Here is a 6,861-nt window from a genome sequence, read left to right as displayed (position 1 = left end):
TAATACAATATAATTTCTAATGCCCAAGGAAACAGCTCCATATTCCTACTGTCATCCAAATTATATTATATAATATAAATATTTGCTAATTTGCTTAGGAGATTCATTTATCCCCTTTACAACAGCATCAAAAAGAATAAAATACTTAGAAATAAACTTAATAAAAGAAGTATACAACTTACACCTTGAAAACTATAAAACATTGTTGAAAGCAATTAAAGAAGGTCTAAATAAGTAGAAAGGCATTTCATGTTCACAGACCAGAAGACTTAATGTTGTTAAGATAGAAATATTCCCTAACTGATCTACAGATTAAATATAACTCCACTTAAAATCCTGGAGAAACTTCTTGCAGAAATTGACAAGCTGATCCTAAAATTCACACGCAAATGCAAGGGACTCAAAATAGCCAAAACAATCTTGAAAGAGGAGAATAAAATAGAAAGACTCATAATTCCTGATTTCAAAACATGCTATAAAGCTACAGTAATCAAGACACTTTGGTACTGGCATAAGGAAAGACATAGACCAATAGACTAGAATTGAGAGACCAGAAATAAATCTCACATTTATGGACAGTTCATTTTCAACAAAACGCCAAGACAACTCAATGAGGCAAACAAACTTTTCAACAAAGGATACTGGAAAAACTGAATATCCACATATAAAATAATAAAATTGTACCCCTTCCTTACACCATACACAAAAATTAACTCAAATGGGTCAAATAAGTAAATTCAAAGGTAAAACTATAAAACTCTTAGAATAAAATCTAGGGGTAAAACTTTGTGACGTTGGGTCAGGCAAAGTTTTCTTAGATATGATAGTGCTAAAAACACAAGTGACAAAAGAAAAAGTAGATAAACTGGACTTCTTCAAATTTAAAAACTTAATCAGACATGGTGGGTCACACCTGTAATTCCAGTGCAAGGATCACTTGAGCCCAGGAGTTTGAGACCAACTTGGGCAGCATAGTGGGACAAAAATTCATCTCTACAAAAATAAAAATAAAAAATTAGCCAGGCATGGTGATGTGTGTCCATAGTTCCAACTACTTGAGAGGCTGTGGTGGGAGGATCACTTAAGCCTGGGAGTTTGGGGCTGTAGTGAGCCGTGCTTGTACCACTGTACTCCAGCCTGGATGACAGAGTGAGACCCTGTCTCAAAAAAACCAAAACCAAAACCAAAAACTTTTGCATTTCAAAGAATACCACCAAGAAAGGGAAAAGAATGGGTGAAAATACTTGCAAATGATATAGCTGATAAGGAACTTGTATCCAGAATACATACATGTCAGTAGTAGAAAGATTACCCTACTTAAAAAAAAGCAATGAATCTTAATAGACATTTCTCCAAAGAAGATATATAAATGTTCAGTAGGCACATCAAAGGATGCCCAATATCATTAGCCATCAGGAAAAAAAGTAACCAAAATCACAATGATATACCACTTCACATTGTCTAGGATGATTACATAGGAAATAACAAGTGGTGCTGAGGATCCAGAAAATTTGGAACCCTGATTCACTGCTGTTGGGAATGATTAAGCATAGAATCACTGTATCATTCAGCAGTTCTACTCCTAGGTATATATCCAAGACATTAAGGAATATATCCACACAAGAAGTTGTACATGAATGTTCATAGCAACATTATTCATAATAGCTAAGGAGTGGGACAATCTAAACATCTGTAAACTGATGAATAGATAAACATAATGTAGCATTATTTTGTTATAAAAAAAAGTACTGAGAGATGCTACCACATGGATAAATCTTGAAATACTCAGATAAAAAAAGAAGCCAGTCGCCAAAAAAACTCCACCCCACATATTATATTATTCCATTGATACAAAATGTCCAGAAAAGACAAATCTATAGAGACAGAAAGTCGATTAATAATTGGCTAGCACTGGGGGATTGGAGGTTAATGGAAAGTGACCAGTAATCTGTATGGAATTTCTTTATAGGGTGATGAAAATGTTCTAAAATTGATTGTGGCTGGGCGCGAAGGCTCGCGTTTGTAATCCCAGCACTTTGGGAGGCTGAGACAGGTGGCTGGCTTCAGCCCAGAAGTTTGAGACCAGCCTGGGCAACATGGCAAAACCCTGTCTCTACAAAAAAATACAAAAATTAGCCGGGTATGGTGGTGCACACCTGTAGTCCCAGCCACTTAGGGGGCTGAGTTATGAGGATCACTTGAGCCCAGGAGGTTGAGGCTGCAGTGAGCAGAGATCGTGCCACTGCTCTCCAGCCTGGGCAACAGAGTGAGACTCTGTCTCAAAAAAAAAAAAAAAAAAAAAAGTGATTGTGGTTAGGGTTGCACAACTCTGTTAATATGCTAATAACCTTTGAATTGAATACATTGAATGAATTGTATGTGAATTATATTTCAAAGCTACTAGTTATATAAGGTACGCATACTTACATAAATATATGTGTATGCTATATATGCTTTACTACTTACATAAAGTATATACACATGTATACACATACTTTTTATATTGAAAAAACCGATACACAGTAAATATAGTAAAAATGTACCCCAAACATTTCCAGCGTGCTTGCTGTGCAGGCACTTGGATATAAAGACCAAAAGTTCCTGACTCTTTCTACCCTAGGGGTTCGCATGTTGATGGGTAGCTTCATGCGTCTCTGTAGGAGCTATGAGTCAAGCTATCTCCGACAGAGAGACCAGTGGCTAGTGTTCCCCAACAGACCTCAGCTAAAGGTCTCCAGTTAAAAGTGAGTCAGATTCAACATTCTCTTTGAGGTGTCTTACTTCCCTGCTTCTCTCTTTCATCCCTAAAATATTGAAATATTTAAGGTGCCTAAACTCATAATAAACCTAAAAAAAAAAAAACACCTAAAAAGCCATGGTTCTCAGCAGGAGGACAATGGATAAAATATTTGAAAAAGAAGAATTTTACTCTGGCTTGTTTTCTTCACAGCTGAAGACCTTCAGCCGTTTCCAGTCCAGTATCACTCTAGGCATGGAATTTTGGGCAGTAGAAAACATTTAGTGTTTGTCCATCATTTAGATCTAGATTAAAAATGAATGTATTACATTTGAACCCTGGTAATTTCTAATATTTCATATTCAACAATATCATGTCACTCATTGTTATGTACCATATGGTGCTTGAGCTAAAGATACACCAGTGCCAAGGTTAGTCACAATCCCCATTCTCAGAGAATATCCAACTCAGCGTGGACAACAGACATTATAGAAATAATTGTGAAGGAAAAATGTTAAATGCTGTGGGAACTGCTAACCTGTGGAAACCAAAGCATTAATGTGAGGAGGTAAATTTTATGCTGAAACCCAGGTAAAGGTGTGAAGGTGGTTACAGGTGTGGTCAAGATGGCGGTGCCTATAGAGAAGAGTATGGCAGGCTGTGGAAGAGCATGGGAGAAGGTCCCAGCAGAGGGAAATCTAGCAGAAAGAAGCTCATGCAGCTGAGTGTGAGGATTGAGGAGAAAGGGTATGAGATAAGACTGGTGAATTAGATGTGGATGGGACAGGCGAGGCCTTAAAGGCTGGGGTGAGAAGTTCAGACCTTGTTGTAGGGTCAGTGGGAAACCATTGAAAGTTTTAAGTGTGGAGCGCAGTAATCAGATATTTAAAGAGATCCCCGGGGCTGTTTTGTGAAAAACTTTTCAAATATGCATGTCATAACAGAAATATTTTTTAAAAAGAAATTCAATTACATGTTTTCACTTCAAAATTTTCTTAATTTTGAAAACTCAGATGAAGCTTACAACTTCTTTATTAGAAATGACAAGTAAAATGCCATATTGACAAGTAAAATGCCATATCCTATTTAATCACTGGATCATTCAGGGACAAAGCATAGAAAGTTTGTTTTTCAGTGATATTTTTCCTCATTCCAAACATTTGAAATTTGAAATTCAATAAAAACATGAACAAAGATACTTTTTAAGTTTCTAGGACAAATGTCACAAAAGCAAACAAATGGAGTACCAAATAAATATTCTGAGGCTCAGTGAGTAGGGTGGGCAGTGGATGGCAGAGTTTGTGGGTGTTGGTATGCTGAAAATTCTGGGGCTTCTCTGTTGACTTCTAAAGAAGTTGAACAGGACCCCAGTGCTAAGTCCTAGAGAATGTGTGACAACATTCCCAAGAATGACCAACCCTAGGCAAATGTAAAATTAGGTTAGTATTAGAAAAAGAGATGACTAATTTCTCTGAGTGGCCTAAAGACATTTTTTCTTAATTCCAGTCTTTAATTAGCTCAACAAGTATTTATTGGCATTCTATTTTGTGTAAGGACTGGTACTAAGTACTGAGATCTTTATATGTTTCTACCTATCTATCTATCCATATCTTAAAAAAATTTTTTTTTATTATACTGTAAGTTCTAGGGTACATGTGCACAACGTGCAGGTTTGTTACATATGTATACATGTGCCATGTTGGTTTGCTGCACCCATTAACTCGTCATTTACATTAGGTATATCTCCTAATGCTATCCCTACCTACCCCCACCCCTACCCCCTACCCCCACCCCACGACAGGTCATGGTGTGCGATGTTCCCCACCCTGTGTCCAAGTGTTCTCATTGTTCAATTCCCACCTATGAGTGAGAACATGTGGTGTTTGGTTTGCTGTCCTTGTGATAGTTTGCTCAGAATGATGGTTTCCAGCTTCATCCATGTCCCTACAAAGGACATGAACTCATCGTTTTTTATGGCTGCATAGTATTCCACGGTGTTTATGTGCCACATTTTCTTAATCCAGTCTATCATTGATGGACATTTGGGTTGGTTCCAAGTCTTTGCTATTGTGGATAGTGCCACAATAAACATACATGTACATGTGTCTTTATAGCAGCATGATTTATAATCCTTTGGGTATATACCCAGTAATGGGATGGCTGGGTCAAGTGGTATTTCTAGTTCTAGATCCTTGAGGAATCACCACACTGTCTTCCACAATGGTTGAACTAGTTTACAGTCCCACCAACAGTGTAAAAGTGTTCCTATTTCTCCACATCCTTTCCAGCACCTGTTGTTTCCTGACTTTTTAATGATCACCATTCTAACTGGTGTGAGATGGGATCTCACTGTGGTTTTGATTTGCATTTCTCTGATGCCCAGTGATAATGAGCATTTTTTCATGTGTCTGCTGGCTGCATAAATGTCTTCTTTTGAGAATTGTCTGTTCATATCCTTTGCCCACTTTTTGATGGGATTGTTTGATTTTTTCTTGTAAATTTGTTTAAGTTCTTTGTAGATTCTGGATATTAGCCCTTTGTCAGATGAGTAGATTGTAAAAATTTTCTCCCATTCTGTAGGTTGCCTATTCACTCTGATGGTAGTTTCTTTTGCTGTGCAGAAGCTCTTTAGTTTAATTAGATCTCATTTGTCAACTTTGGCTTTTGTTGCCATTGCTTTTGGTGTTTTAGTCATGAAGTCCTTGCCCATGCCTGTGTCCTGAATGGTATTGCCTAGGTTTTCTTCTAGGGTTTTTATGGTTTTAGGTCTAACATTTAAGTCTTTAATCCATCTTGAATTAATTTTTGTACAAGGTATAAGGAAGGGATCTAGTTTCAGCTTTCTACATATGGCTAGCCAGTTTTCCCAGCACCATTTATTAAATAGGGAATCCTTTCCCCATTTCTTGTTTTTGTCAGGTTTGTCAAAGATCAGATGGTTGTAGATGTGTGGTATTATTTCTGAGGGCCTCTGTTCTGTTCCATTGGTCTATATCTCTGTTTTGGTACCAGCACCATGCTGTTTTGAAAAATATGGAATGCTTCACAAATTTGTGTGTCATCCTTGTGCAGGGGCCATGCTAATCTTTTCTGTATCGTTCCAATTTTACTATATGTGCTGCCGAAGTGAGCACATATCTATCTATATCTCTTTATCTATCCATCTTGATGAGGAGCAACAATCATTTGTAGATGGCCCATTTTGTCGATGGAAGTAAGTCTTTATTACAGAAAAATTCATTTACAGCTTATTTTGAAGACTTAATAGACAGATCTAATCTTATCTTCCCAAACAAAACAATATTCTTCCTAACAGACTGTAATTCCAGTAGTAAATGTCTTTAGAAAGAAATCTTGGGGCATATGGCATAAAAATAGATTCATGGGACAATAGAATAAAATATTTGAACTCACAACTGTCCATGGAAATTTTAGGAATATATTGTCATTTATCTGTATCATTGCATTCACCAGGTTTCAACATTATTAGTATTACAAAAGCTCCATTGTCATTCGCTAAAGGCAGAAGTGACTCTGAGACACACCACTTTTATCCATACAACACGATATCCATCAATCATCCATATGCCTCCTGCATTCATAAAATCATGCAGCACATGCTATATGTGGAAACAAACTGATTTTTGCTGTCTATTATGATTTATATCATTATTCACACTCCACTGTAGTCTCTTTGGGAAGAGTTGGTTACCATTAGCGTTTGCTGTCAATCAGATTTTGCTTCTTTCCTTACTTACCCTTTTTTCATATCTGAACTACAGTAAAAGAACAAGACAAGAATAGAAGTCCTAATATTAAAAAAAGATCACAGAATATATGACCTTTAACCAACGCTGTGATCATTTGCTTCTTTTTAAAATAAGATATATAATTAGAACTGAAAAATGCCAATAAAATCCAGTCATTCGTATCTTTTCCTCATATAAAGAAAAGTTGGAAAATTAGTTGAAATGGAAAATGATTTTTAAGGTTTAATGCAGAATAATTCTTTAAAGTCATGACTAAGACTGATCATCTACTCAAGGTATTCACATTTCAAAGCATCCATTTAGCTTGCAACCTTATCTTAATCATACAGGGCCTCAATATCTTCCTGCCCTGCA

At 36.6% G+C, this 6,861-nt stretch overlaps 1 non-coding gene across 1 annotated transcript; it reads right to left on the bottom strand.

Moving 5' to 3' along the window:
• Positions 1–5,764: 5,764 nt before the first annotated feature.
• On the bottom strand, positions 5,765–5,871 carry LOC112209975 (U6 spliceosomal RNA). Its single transcript, XR_002944945.1, has one exon. It is a non-coding gene; the product is annotated as a U6 spliceosomal RNA (small nuclear RNA).
• Between the last annotated feature and the right edge of the window lie 990 nt (positions 5,872–6,861).

This window comes from Pan troglodytes, chromosome 6 (assembly GCF_028858775.2).
Source record: "Pan troglodytes isolate AG18354 chromosome 6, NHGRI_mPanTro3-v2.0_pri, whole genome shotgun sequence".
Taxonomy (NCBI): Eukaryota; Metazoa; Chordata; class Mammalia; order Primates; family Hominidae; genus Pan; species Pan troglodytes.
Note: the sequence above shows the minus strand (reverse complement) of the source record. Positions and strands in the feature narration are given on the sequence as shown.